This window comes from Panthera tigris, chromosome X (genome assembly GCF_018350195.1).
Source record: "Panthera tigris isolate Pti1 chromosome X, P.tigris_Pti1_mat1.1, whole genome shotgun sequence".
Classification (NCBI taxonomy): Eukaryota; Metazoa; Chordata; class Mammalia; order Carnivora; family Felidae; genus Panthera; species Panthera tigris.
In genome coordinates, this window is record NC_056677.1 from 34,705,778 (window position 1) to 34,719,592 (window position 13,815).

General features: G+C 54.1%; 1 long non-coding RNA gene across 1 annotated transcript; it reads right to left on the reverse strand.

The window, feature by feature from the left end:
• Positions 1-1,573: 1,573 nt before the first annotated feature.
• On the reverse strand, positions 1,574-13,409 carry LOC122235466. The gene is made up of 3 exons (XR_006213552.1): positions 12,452-13,409; positions 3,536-3,613; positions 1,574-2,638 (listed from the first exon to the last, which is right to left on the reverse strand). It is a non-coding gene; the product is annotated as an uncharacterized LOC122235466 (long non-coding RNA).
• Positions 13,410-13,815: the final 406 nt, after the last annotated feature.

Consider the following 13,815-nt stretch of genomic DNA (forward strand, 5'->3'; position numbering starts at 1 on the left):
CCCTCTCTCTGCTCCTCCCCCGCTCCTGCTCACTCTCTCTCTCTCTCTCTCTCTCTCTCTCAGAAATAAAGAAACATTAAAAAAAATTTTTTTAAATAAAAAATTAAAAAAAAAAAAAGACTGGCTAAGTAAGATTGGATGGGCTGAACGGGGGAGGGAGGTAAGAGGGTGTGTGGCAGGGAAAAGCTGGGCTTCAGATCTTAAATACGCTATTCCAATGTCCCCTGAGTTCACTTATGGGGTGTTAGGCTGTGTCCTGATATTTATTTGTTAAAATGAGAAAACATGCAAAGGCAACGGAAGAACAAGGGAGTAGAGTATAAACAGTTAAGTGCCTATCAGTGGAATCAATGAATGAACAAGTACAGGGCATCAACAGCCAAGAGTCGCTCCCCGAAGCAAAGGCTCTCGGATTCTGCCCAAGAAGGCTCTGGGCCGGGTCACGAGAAAGTCCTTTGCCTTAAGACCCTCCCCTGTTTCTCTCCTCCTTCTCCTCCTCCTCCTCCTCCTCCTCCTCCTCCTCCTCCTCCTCCTTCATCCCGGCCCCCTTCTCTCTCTTTCCACAGCCACCTAGCACATATTCTTAACACCCTCCCCAAGGACACCGGGAATTTTCTGACGCCCTGGACAGAGGAAAGCGAAAATCAATCCATCCATCGCGACTCCTTGGCAGGCCTGGCGGAGGGGGTCCCCGGTGCTCCGTCCACCCTTCTCCCCCCTCACCACTCAACCCATGCTCCACTCATCTCACTGCGCCCTTGTTCTGGTCAGCTCCCGCTTCTCACTCACCACCCAGTTCGGATGGCGCCCCATCTAGGAAGGGCCCCTTTCCAAGCCCACACAGCAAGCCCCATCGGGGAAGGTGCCCTCCCCGTGCACCTCCAGAAACTCATGCTTACCTTTGTCAGAAGACTCCTCCCCCTGGATTAGAACGGTCTGCCTCGGTCCCTGCCCAGAGATGCAGGCTTGCAGAGACGGCATGCTATCAATCATCGCAGGAACCACCGAGAGTAGGCCTTCCAGAACATCTGTGATAGTGGCTGTGATGGCTTAGTCCTCCCCAGATTACAGCAAAGACGAACCCAGAAGGGGTGCCCCGTGTGTTGCAAGCCCCGGGGTGAGTGTCCTCCCAGCATCTCTCGGATCCAGGCATGGGGGCGGCCCCTCGATTGTGGTCGGGGCTAAAGGAGCCCTGGGTATCCCTCGGGCTGGTTCCCCAGATTCTGAGCCTTTGCCATGGTTCAGCAAGGTCTGTTCCACTCTTCCCCTGGGACGCTTCTGTTATGATAGCTCATGTATTTCAAATACGACCACAGCAATATTTGCAGTCCCGTGTGAGCTTCGAGAATCTTGCCATCCCCATCAAGAGGCGGGGCACCTGGGTGGCTCAGCCGGTTGAGCGTCTGGCTCCGGCTTGGGTGGTGATCGCGCAGTTCATGAGTTTGAACCCCACATCGGGCTCACCGCCGTCAGCGCAGAGCCCCCTTCGGATCCTCCCCCCCCCCTCGGCCCCTCCCCCACTTGCACTGTCTCTGTCTCTCTGAAAACAAATAAATGAACTAAGAAAGGAAGAAAGCAAGAAAGAGAGAGAGAAAAAAAGGGCTCCATGCCAACTGAGGGCCCGGACAGGCATGGTACAAGGGAAGGGGGAGGCCCAGAAACCCCGGAGAAGTTTAAAAAATGGAGAAGGGAGGGGAGGGGGCAGGGGGACCTGCTCCAGTGCAGCCAGCAGGGGAAAACGTCATGTCCTCGAGAGAGGTCCACACTTAGCATGGAGCCACGAAGGTGAAGTAGCCGTGGTTGAGGGGCCTCGGCGGTGGTCCCAAGAGCAGCCTGGCTCCTGCACACCCCAGCACGGCGGAGAGAGCAGCCAACAGCGCCCGAGCCCCCACGGCACCCAGAAGCCACAATCGAAGAGTCCCAGCGGGAACATGTGGGGCAGCAGCATGCGGGGCCTCTGGCCCCGAGGCTGTGGCCACCTGGGGCGTCGGGGTTCGTGTCCTAGTCCACGAGGGACACGCGCAACTCATCCGAGGCCAGCGAGCCCGGGGGCTGGGGCAGGACACAGGGCAGCACGTGGACACACGTCCGCCGCTCAGGGCCAGGACGGCCTGGGGCTCCCTCCTGCCCACCCCCCGAAACCCAGGGCCGCGGCTCACACCAGGGCAGAGAGGGCAAGAGGAAGTCCGGAGGGGACAGCGGCGGCCTCGGAGTGACCATGACTTAAGTCTGAAATGGCTGCTTCCTTGACTTGGCAAGTTCACGTTGTGCACCACCGGCTCCAACGGGGGCTCAAGAGCCCATTAAGACTGCGGTCCGGGACAACTACGGGAAAGCTACATCTCTGCGCAGCTGAGCGTCAGGAGATTGGGACTCCAACCCGCTCGGCAAAGCCTTTACTCAAGGCCCGGGAATGACAGGACGGCAGGAAGTCGGAGCAGAGCGTATACGCAGATACTCCCGCGGACGGGCTGTGACTTGCTCTCCAGGGCCCACGTCCCCGCGGGAGGGGGCAGCGGAGGGGGAGAGGCGGGCGTCAGGGGCCTGTCCACAGGAAGACAAAACGAGCGCGTCTCCTCTTTGGATCCTGCTGCCTCTCTCAGCAACTCTTAATTACCAGCAATCAGCTCTTAATTACCTACAACAAGAGAGACCAGGGAAAACACAGATAAATGAAATCCATAGATAATCCCCAAACCCCAATTTGGTCGATAACATCCTCCAGCTTCCCCGAGTAACCTCTTGCCAGGACTCCTGATCGCCCGCGCTGCACAAGACAGAGATTCCTGATTCCCAGTCTTGTCCTTGTCCCTGCCCTTGCTACCCGCCCCCCCTCCCGCCCCCCGGTGATCCAGCGGGAGCCGCCAAGCGGGCCCTAAATAATGCCCGACGGGATATTCTTTCCTCATCCCTGGGAGACGGCTGCCAGGCTCTAAACCTTCTGGCGCTGGACTGTTCACTGTTTGCCCAACAAGCAGGAGTGTTGGCTGTGAATTCAAGCCACCTTGGAGGACAGGAAGAGAGGACAACAGGTTCCAGGGCAAGGGGCTCCCGGACGGCAAGGGTGCGAGGGCTGCGTGAACCTCCAAGTGTCCGCAAATCCAAAGACCTCTTTGTCCACACCTGAGGCAGGATGTCCGCCCCGGGGTGGAGGACAGAACTGAGGCAGGTTAGAGCCCAGAGAGAGCGCAGAAATGGAGGAAAGATGAAGCATGGGGGGGGGGGGGGCGGCCGGACTCCCTGCTTCCGGACTCTTCTGCCATCAAGGATTCTTTTTTTTTTTTTTAAGTTTTTATTTATTTTTATCTATTTGGAGAGAGACAGAGACAGCACGAGTGGGGAAGGGGCAGACAGAGAGAGGGAGACAGAGAATCCCAAGCAGGCTCTGTGCTGCCTGAGCAGAGCCCGATGCGGGGCTCGAACTCACGAAACCTCGCGATCAGGAATCTGAACCGAAACTAAGAGTCAGACGCTTACCCTACTGAGCACCCCCCCCCAGGCGCCCCCACGATCAAGGATTCTTAAGCGTTCTTACCTCTTGAGTGGGCAGGCAGGGCATACACTTCAGGCCCCAAGCCTGGGCCAGCAGAACCTGCGAAAGCTGCCCGTTCCACTACAAAAGAAGGTCTTGTGGTCATTGCTTTGGGGAAGATGTCCAATGGTGACCCAAGAGCACAAAAAAACGTGCCTTGTATTAATTAAAAGGGAATAAAAGCTTGGAGCGCAGGGAGATCCAGAGAATCAGCCGCGCCCTCCAAGGGCGGGGGGGGGGGGGGGGGGGGGAGTCCTTTCCAGTCCAGAGGAGGAGGGAAAGTTGAGCCCAAACCTGAACACTGCTCTCTCTTTTCTGACTTTTCTTTTTTCCTACAGTCCAGTTAGCACAGTGGACAAGCCAATCCTCATTCCCGCAGGCCTCGTTATTGCTGGAAACCTAGAAGCGGCACGCTCCCCACCAGTGTGCGAATACCACACAGAAAGGTCCCTCCCCCCACCTCCTCCCCTCCCACCGCCTCTCCTCTCCCAGGGCTGGTCACGCCGCCAAAGCCCACCCCACCCCCAACAAACCGCGCTTTTCTCCAGAGCTGACTCACTCCCGAGGTGGCGGCACACGGGGACCCCCGGGGACGAGGCTGCCCACGTGAAGACAGACCGGGTGAAATGCTAGCACTCGCCTGGCCCACATACCTGCTCTGACGCCTGCAAACCCGGGTGCGTTGAAGGGGGACCACCGGGGTTGCAGGCAGAAGAGGAGATTAAGGCATGCTAAGAGTTATAAGGCCACAGCATGGGGGGTGCTGCTGTGGCCTCATTCCCCGCCCCCACCCCGGCCCTGACCGGTGGCGGCCCCTTCTGCACTGTAAGTGGACATTAATGCGACCAAAGCTAACTCAATTTCGTCACAGGGAGACAAGAATAATTTTTCTCCAGTCCTACGCTTCTGCTCTATCTCCTTTGATGGGGATGGTTGGTTCTGCCTCACGAGGTCAGATTTTCAGGCGTCGTGGGCTTCTTATCTTTATTTTTTTTATTTTTTTAATGCTTTATTTATTTTTGAGAGAGACAGAGTGTGAGTGGGGGAGGGGCAGAGAGAGAGGAAGACAGGCTCCAAAGCCGGCTCCAGGCTCTGGGCTGACAGCAGCGAGCCCGACGTAGGGCTCGAACCCACGAACCCCAAGATCATGACCTGAGGCGAAGTCGGACGCTTTACTGACGCAGCCACCCAGGCTCCCCAGCCTCTTCTTACTCGCTTAATGACAACTTGAGTAAGGGAGAGGCCAGGAGAGACAGGCAGTGAAAAACACAGGCGGCGGGGGGGTGGGGGTGGGGTGGGGGGGGTGGACAAAGCAGTTTCCTACAATCCAAAGGCAACGTGTTTCCGGGGGTGTCCTGGTGCACCTCCCCTGCCACCTGGGGACCTAGAACACCCAAAGGCCACCTGGCACAGCAGGGGAGATATGCCAACCGCCCTTTCTGCCAAACTGATGGGAAATCAAATGACCCAGGGAAGTTTTTCGAAGGGAAAAGAAGAAAGAGAGCAAGAAAGACAACACTCGATCTCCCCCCGCCCCTGCGGAGGCTGACATCACTGTCTGCCAAGCAGAAATTGCCTGCCTTTCTCCAAGCCAGCATTCTGGAGCTGTTTTCTGATTATTTCAATCAGCCTAATAACGTGTACGTTTGAGACAGCTGCCTCGGCGGCGTGGAGGCTTTGGGTTTTCTGCTGGCTCCTGTAGGAACATAATTGGTGCTCCCCGAAGTTCATGCGCGCTAGGGACAAGGGGTTTGGATGGATTTCCTGACCCCCAAATATAACCATCCCAGAATCTGGTTCTAGGTCCAGCCGTCTTTTCGCACAGACCGGCTGGAGTGGAGGCCCCCACCGCGGTGTGTAGCTGGAGCCCTGCAATGCCCGGGCCAGCCTCCTTACCGACGTCAGAAGCTACCAGCACGGCCATAAGCCTGTACAAGAGCAGAGAGAGGGCACAGCTCATTCAGCGCTGCCCATCGTGGGCCACGGAGCCCAGAGAAATGAGTGCGATTCGCTGGACCGTGCTTAAGTCAAGGTAGCTCCCGAGGCATCCGAGGTCAGAACAAGGCTCCGATCAGGCTAGAGAAAAACTTTCAGAATGGCATCGGAGAAAGTTAACCAATGTATTATATAGCACTACATTTATTGGAATAACACCCCTCAGATTCTGAGTGCCCGCTCATGCTCACAACAAGTAATGCAGATATTACAATCACCATGTTCGCTTCGGAGATGTGGAAACCCCTTCTGTGAGCTCGTTTGTTTCTGCAATTGCAAAGGCTCTGTTCTCTGGGCCTCTGCGGTTCTAAAACACATGCAATCCTAAATAGCCCTTAAAAGATCACGATCTCTAGAAAACAGCGCAGGAAGGGGCGCCCGGGCGGCTCAGTCGGTTAAGGGTCCAACTTCGGCTCAGGTCATGATCTCACGGTTCGTGGGCTCGAGCCCCACATCGAGCTCGCTGCTGTCAGCCCAGAGCCTGGAGCCGGCCTCGGATCCTCTGTCTCCCTCTCTCTCTGCCCCTCCCCCACTCTCTCCCTCCCTCTCTCAAAAATGAAATAAACATTAAAAAATTTTTTTCAAGGAGAAACAGTGCAGGAAGAGGTCCATCTTCCCGGATGCCTAACTGATGGCAAGGGATGGATGAGACGGGAGGCTGCCTTCTGGCTGTAGGTGCAGGTGAGCTGCTCCCCCAGGGACCCCTCCCAGCTGCCGCACCCACCTCCTCACTGGTCAGGGGAGCACTCTTTTTCTTTTTCTTCTCCTTCTTCTTCTTCTTTTTTTTTTTTTTTGGCTCTTCTGTCCCCAAGTGGAAGTTTCTTTCTGACACCTCTGTACACACCCACAAGTTGGCTAATATCTTGCTCCTTGGTTGCGAAACATTATCAACAGCCGAACTGTCCTGAATATTTCGCGGTGTTCATCATCCTGCAGTTTTTCAGAAAATGGGGAGGAGGTTGTTGCGGAGCCCGGAAAAGCGGATGCCCACTGCCCACCGCGGGGGGCAGAACAGCAATCACGCAAGGCATTCATTGAACATGTCTGTCTTGAACTCCACAGAACTCACAAAACCGGCCACGCCAGCAGGCAACAGTGTCCTGTCCTCCCTGAGCAGAGCAGAGCCTTTCTAGAAGTCACTATAGGGGCAGGGTTACAGAACTAGGATTCTAATCAGCCCCCAAAAGTGTCTCATCCCCATCACTCTTGCTACCTTACGAGGCCACAAACTTACTTCAGTGATGCAGTCATCGCTCAAAACCTTGAGAAACTCCATTTTTTTATATAATTTTATTAATGTTTATTTATTTCTGAGAGAGAGAGAGAGAGAGAGAGAGAGAGAGAGAAGCAGAGCGGGGGAGGGGCAGAGAGGGAGACACAGAATCCGAAGCAGGCTCCAAGCTCTGAGCTGTCAGCACAGAGCCCGACGCGGGGCTCAAACTCGTGAAGCACGAGATCGAGACCCGAGCTGAAGTCGGACACTCAACCGACTGAGCCACCCAGGCGCCCCAAGAAGCTCCATCTTTTAAAACCACCACCGGACGTAACCAACAGACGCACGAGGAACTCCATGTCATTGCCTTCAACTTAGTCTCATGTTTGCACCGTCTCTTCAGGTGTTAGTCCCGGAGTACAGGCAGTCTGTCTGGGAGGTGGTCCCGGCAAATGCAACGGAGAGCGTGCAGAAAGTAAGACACAAAGAGGGAAAGCCCCCTTGGAGACCCTCCCAGAGACCGCGCAGGACAAACCTCAGAATTGCACCACCGAGCAGCGATGAAACAGAGATATTGATCCAAGGCCAGACAGCCCCTTCTGGCAGAGATATGCAGGAAGCCATCCGCAGGTACAAGAACTGTCAGCAGGGGCCTCTGGGGTGGGCACCCGCGACAGATCGGGATGGCTTTTGAACCGTCAGCAAGAAATCAAACCCACCTTCAGAAGGTAAAGATTGCTATCAGCAGAGGTCTTTAGGAGAGAAATAATAATGGCTAAAGTTTATTCGGTGCTCACTGGGGGGCCAGCTGCTGTTCTAAGCCCTTTATAGTCACCCACCCTTTTCTTTCTCGAACATCTGTATCAAAGAGGCACCATTATTATCTCCTTTGACAGATAAGGAAATGGATTGCCACAAACTTCAAGGCAATTCCACAGACATCCTTGAGCAGTGAACCCATCATCGGAATAAACAGGTGATAGTCTTAAGGAGATAAGGTACATTAATACGTATATATATAAATAGATGTATATGCAAATGCATTTGGGTGTGTTTGTTAAAAGCCAAAATAGACTCATCGCGGCTACATGAATCAGTGAATATCCAATTGAATGTTGACCACCCTGAAGGCCCCAGGAGTTTAGAAGCAGGAAAATCATGTACCAGAAACACGGAGGAAGGCTTTCTGGAAAAGATGGGCCCGTAGCTGCAGCTGAAAGGTGAGGAAACAGCATGAAATAAATCCTGGAGGCAGGGCAGACTGGGGCATGGAGGGACCAGTTCATCCGGCGTATCAGTTAAGATGTCCACGGCACCGGTCACCAAGTATTTCTGCCTCTCTGCCGCCCCAGTAGACTCGGTAGAATTACATTGCCTTGTCCTCCTTTGACGTCAGGTGTGGCTATTTGACTTGATTTGACCAACGAAATGTTAGCAGAAGTTATTTGTGTCCCTTCTAGGTGGAAGCTTCCAGAGTGAGGGCACGATTCACCATGCTCTCCCTTCCCTTGGAGGTGATCACAGAGCACGAATTAAAATGGACTCTCCATTTGCTTGGATACCTGGATGACGAAGACAAGAACACCTCTCTCCCTGCTGACCTACACAGAACATGTAGCATGAGTAAGACACTACCCCGTGCAGTTGTGTTGGGAGGCACTGAGTTGTGTTGGAAGTGCCACTACAGTATTCCCAGCCTATCCTGACCGACATGCCGGGTTATGTTGCCATAGCAAACAACCCTCAGATCCCAGTGGCTCGACAGATAAATTTCATGTCCTTGCAAGTTTCACCGCAAGGCAATGGATGAAACAGGGGCGGGGAGGGGGTGGGGGGAGGAGGTGTTCTGCTCCGTAGAGTCATTCAGGGGCTCAGGCTAATGGAGGTTCTGCCATCTGGAACATTCCCACTGTTCAGCCAGCGAGGATTGAGAGAAGCTGGAGGCTCCTACAGGGCCTTCCCATTGCCTCAATGTAAAAGTATCACACATCGCTTCCACATGTGTTATTCACCAGACCTGGTCACCAGCTCTGCCCAACTGCCAAGAGATTGGGAAGCGTGATCCCTCCCACGCCCGGGGAGAAGCGAAGAATCGGCTATTGGCGAACACTAATTCTTTCCTCCACCCCTGGCTCCGGAATACTGGCAAGTAGCGGGCATATGGAGGACACAGGTGACAAAAACTTCGGAGAACCAGAACATGACCCGTGAAGTCTCAAGGAGCCACTGTAAGCATATGAGCAGGGCAGCTCATGAAAAAGGCTCACTTAAGATCGTTAGACCGGCCGTCTAATGCTGGACACGCGGGTATGCGGGGGCCAGCGGAGGTGGGGTGGGGACCGCAGGCCTATATTCAAGGGGGTTTCCTGGGAGGTTGATGTATTACTCTAGGCTTGTGGTGACGAAGGCTTGGCCCCCACTGTGGTCAGAGAAAGGGCGCTGAGGAGCAAATCCTGTGACATCTGAAGGAAAGAGGAACTATGGTATATTGCGAGCCCGGGCTTTGACATCAGACAGACCAGGATTCAAATACCACCTCTGACACTTACTAGCTTTTTGCTCTTTTTTTTTTTTAAAGTTTATTTATTTATTTTGAGAGAGAGAGCATGGGGGAGGGGCAGAGAGAGAGAGAGAGAGAGAGAGAGACTCCCAAGGAGGCTCTGCGCTGTCAGCACAGAGCCCAACGCAGGGCTCTATCTCATGTACCATGAAATCATGACCTGATCCAAACTCAAGAGCTGGACGCTTAAGCAACTGTGCCACCCAGGCACCCCCGGATCTTTTTGACCTTGGGCAAAATACTTTTCAGTGCTCTTATCTGCAAAATGTGGGTAATAATATCACTTATCACTAACCTTACACAGCTATTGTGAAGATTGGAAGACCAATGACAGTGTTTGTAAGTTGACAGCAGAGAGGGATGGCAGAGATGGGGGGGGGGTAGTGGTGCTGGTGAACCATAGAAGGACTGAGATGAAAGCTTTGGGGAATAAAATATCTAGAATGAGGCAGCAAGACAAAGAAGTCCCCACTATGTAAAATGTAGAAGTCATAGTCAGGAGACAAAAAGTGAGCTATGAAACCCAGTATCCTAGAAACCAAAGAGAAAAAGAGTTTCAGTACGAAGGCTTAAACTCAGGGGTGCCTGGGTGGCTCAGTTGGCTAAGCGTCCGACTTCAGCTCAGGCCATGATCTCACGGTCCCTGAGTTCGAGCCCCGTGTCAGGGTCTGTGCTGATGGCTCAGAGCCTGGAACCTGCTTCAGATTCTGTGTCTCCCTCTCTCTCTGTCCCTCCCCTGCTCACACACACACGCACACGCTCTCGCTCTCTCTCTTAAAAATAAAGATTAAATTTTTTTTTTAAAGAAAAGAAGGCTTAAGCTCAAAATGGACCCGGGAGATATGAACAACAGCCATTAGTTTTTACAAGAATAAAATGACTATGACCTGGTGAGGAAGCAAGTTAGTGACAAGAGATTAAGGGGGACAAAGCATTCGAGAGGTGGGGCCCAGCCAGCGTAGATCTCCATCATGAAGGGCTTGGCCCTGGTATGGTAGGGCATTTGGCTAGCTCGGTCGGTAGAGCGTGTGACTCTTGATCTTGGGGTCATGAGTTCAAGCCCCACGTTGGGCACAGAGTTTACTTTGATGCTTTTGGCTGCAAGTAACAAGATTTTTTTTTTTTTTAAATCAAAGATGTAAGAAAAGAAGTCCATGGAGAGAAAGAGAGGAGAAACATTTATAAAAATGCTTTGCGTTCAGAGTCGAAAGGATCAGCCATAGAGAGACCAAAAACCTCAATAGCTAAAATTAAAAATAAAGCTCGGTTTAACTTATAGCTCCTTTCTTTTCCTAACAGATCTCCACAGGGCATTTACATCGAAGCACCCCAATATTTAGATGAGATCGAGGCATTTTTCATAGAGTCCTTGCAAGCCAACCACAATATTTCCTGTCTCCTGGCCACCCAGGAGAAAGACCATTTCCCAGCTAGGTGTGGTCACGTGACTAAGTTCCGGCCAATGGGACATAAATGGAAGCAGGACGTGTCGGCTTTAGTCACTTCCTCTATCCTATCCCTAAACGTGGGCGTCATGGCTGCTATCTTGGACCATGGGGCCGAAGGCCCCATTCTTCAAAAGGCAAAACTTGGAGTTTGAAGGATCCCAGATCCCTAAGGATGTCTCAGAGCAGAGCAGCCATTCCAGGTCTGGACTGCAGCCAAAGCACATCTTCCCAGACACAGTCCCCAGAGAGGAGACAACTGACCTGGCTACCCACCAGGGCATGCTCTGAGATCCACGTAGAAAGACCAGCCTTCTCTCTGGGGGTAGCAGTGTTATAAAGGGCCATCCTCGGTCCTCCTGGGGACCAGTTGGCAGAAGGGAGGAAAGTGAGGTCCACACCGCCCTCTGCCTCCCCCTCAGGCTGAAAAAAATCTTAGAAGGAAGGTGCCCGAACAGCCCTTCAGAGTGGTTTGCGAGACCCCTGGGCTCAGTATTGGCTGGCTGGCTGGCAGGAGGACAGATTCTGATCTCAGTTGTGCATAGCTAACAAGCAGTGACTTCACATTGGCGAGGCGAGCCGATTTGAGTGCTTTCAAGGACAAAACGTGTCCTGCTATCTGGAGGTGAAAATCAGAACCAAGTAGTGCCACGTCACTATTTCCAGAGGTGAAGGAAAACCTTTTAGAGGCTGACCGCATCCCTGTTCGGAAATGAAGGCCTCTCCCCAGCCCCACCAGCCTTGCACCCCATACGAGCTCCTACATCATTTCCCCTTCATGATTCATCCAGCAAATCACACCCACTGCCTGGCTCTGTGGTCATCCTTTGGGGGTAGGTGTCCCCCCTCCCCCAGTCTCCCCCATGACTCTATGATGAACTCCAAAAGAGCGGAAACCCTGAGTTATTCACCTTCGTAGGCGCATTACTTACCACCATGCCTGGCTTGCCGCCGATGCTCAAAAATGTTTCTGATGAATCGTTACCGCATCTAACGGCGGGGGTGGGGGGTGGGGGGGATCCTTGCTTGCAAATGAGAGGGAGACGGGCCAGAGGAATCGCTTGCGGCGATCCCCGAATGCCAGGCGAGCCTAACGAAGCCGCAATTAGTCCATTTCGAAGACCTGCGTCTTGGAACCCCCCAAGTTTCAGAGAGAACTTCCGCCAAACCCTCCTTGGTAAAAAGTCGTGCTACGGATTTTTCAGTGACTAGCCTAAATTTCTCCTGTCGCAGTTTATAACCACTCCATCTGCTCTTAACGTCAGCGTGCCACCTACAACCTGGGCTGACATTCAGTTGCAATGCACTGGGACAACAGCTGGACCGGTTGTTAAAATATTGAAATGCTTCCCTACCATATAGTAAATAGCCACTTCCCCGGGCCCCCTGCGTGTCCCCACCTGCCACCCTGCCCACCCTTGGCTGCTCCCCTGGGACTCCCGGAGCACAGGGAGCCCCCAGAAGCCCAGCTCTCAGAGAGACAGCTCTGAACGGTGGGTGCCCACATGTGACTCTCCCCCAGTCACGGCACCCCTCCCCCTTCTCTTCCCGGAGCTGCAGAACAGTGACGCCAGCCGCCTGTCCCTCCCCTCGGGCACCGATGTCCAATGGCAGCAGCCCTTAGCAGATGTGTAGGTCCCGTGCCAACCACAGATTGGAGATGGTTGCGATGAGCTGTCCACGAGAGGAGAGGTAAAGTCACTCACCGGGGACGATTCGGGACCAGATGCCCAGAGAGGGGACGTGAGGCCAAAGCCTGGTCTGTGAAAGCCACCGAACGCCAGGATGGGGCTGGACTGGATTCAGCTGGAGCCAGACCTGAGCAGGAGGCCCAGGAGAGACCATGTCCTGGGCTACGCGTGAGGTCAAGGCCAGCAGGCAAGAGGCAGGCTTCTCTGGGCCCCTGGCTCCCTCTCCCAAGCCTGGACACTCCCAAGAAACGACAGGGCAGCATAGATTCCGGAAGGCAACCCAAAAAACCATGAGAGAGCCCAGGGGAAACCGAAGGCGTCCCTGAAGTGTGTGCTGGGATGGTGGGTGGCCGGAAGCAGAACTGAAAGAAAAAGGAAGAGAGAAGCTTTCGAAATTTGGCTCTTGCAATCGCCCATCTGCCTGGAGCCTTGGGACTATCACTTCCTGCCCTTCCGTGGCACAAATCCGTGGCCATAACCCACGTTGCCAGTGCCGGGGGCGCGGGCAACGATCGGGGGACGCAAGGCAGCTGTCGACACAAAAGAGGCGCTGGACAGACCAGTAGCTCCCAGGCCCCGGGGCCGCTGGGCTAGAAGCCGGCAAGGCTGCCCGTCCCCTGCCGCAGGTGCCTGAGGCTCCAAAGGAAAATCCCCATCCAGGGCTTTTGCTGGGTGACGGGGCCGCAAACTGGAGTGACCAACACTGGTTCTGCCATGCCAGCGGCTCTCCTTAAACTCCCCGGGGCTGCCACTGCCCCCGGGGTCCTGGCCTCCAGGCCCACCGCTCGGCCCAAGACCTCACAAGGCAGAACGACGCGGTCCCTGAAGAGAAGGCCTAGCGCAAAAGAAAGCCCGAGAAGCGGACGGGGCGGAAGGCGCAAGCATGGGAAATCAGCCTGAGGAGGAGGCCCCTGGGGGGCTCAGTCGATTAAGCGTCCGACCCTTGGTTTCCGCTCAGGTCACGATCTCACGGTTTCATGAGTTCGAGCCCCGCATCGGGCCCCGTGCTGACGGCGCAGAGCCTGCTTGGGATTCTCTGTCTCTCTCCCGCTCTGCCCCTCCCCTGCTCACGCTGTCTCTGTCCCTCTCAAAATAAATAAACAAACTTTATTTACTTTCTTATTGTTTTGAGACAGAGGGAAAGCACGAGCTGGGGAGGGGCAGAGAGAGAGAGGGAGACAGGAACCGGAGCGGGCTCCACGCTGACGGCACAGAGCCTGATGCGGGGCTCAAACCCACAAGCCGGGGAGCTCATGACCTGAGCCGAAGTCGGACGCATAGCTGACCGAGCCACCCAGGTGCCCCTCAAAATAAATAAATACACCTAAAAAGAATAAAAATTAAAAAAAATAAAATAAGCGTGAGGTATATATATACTG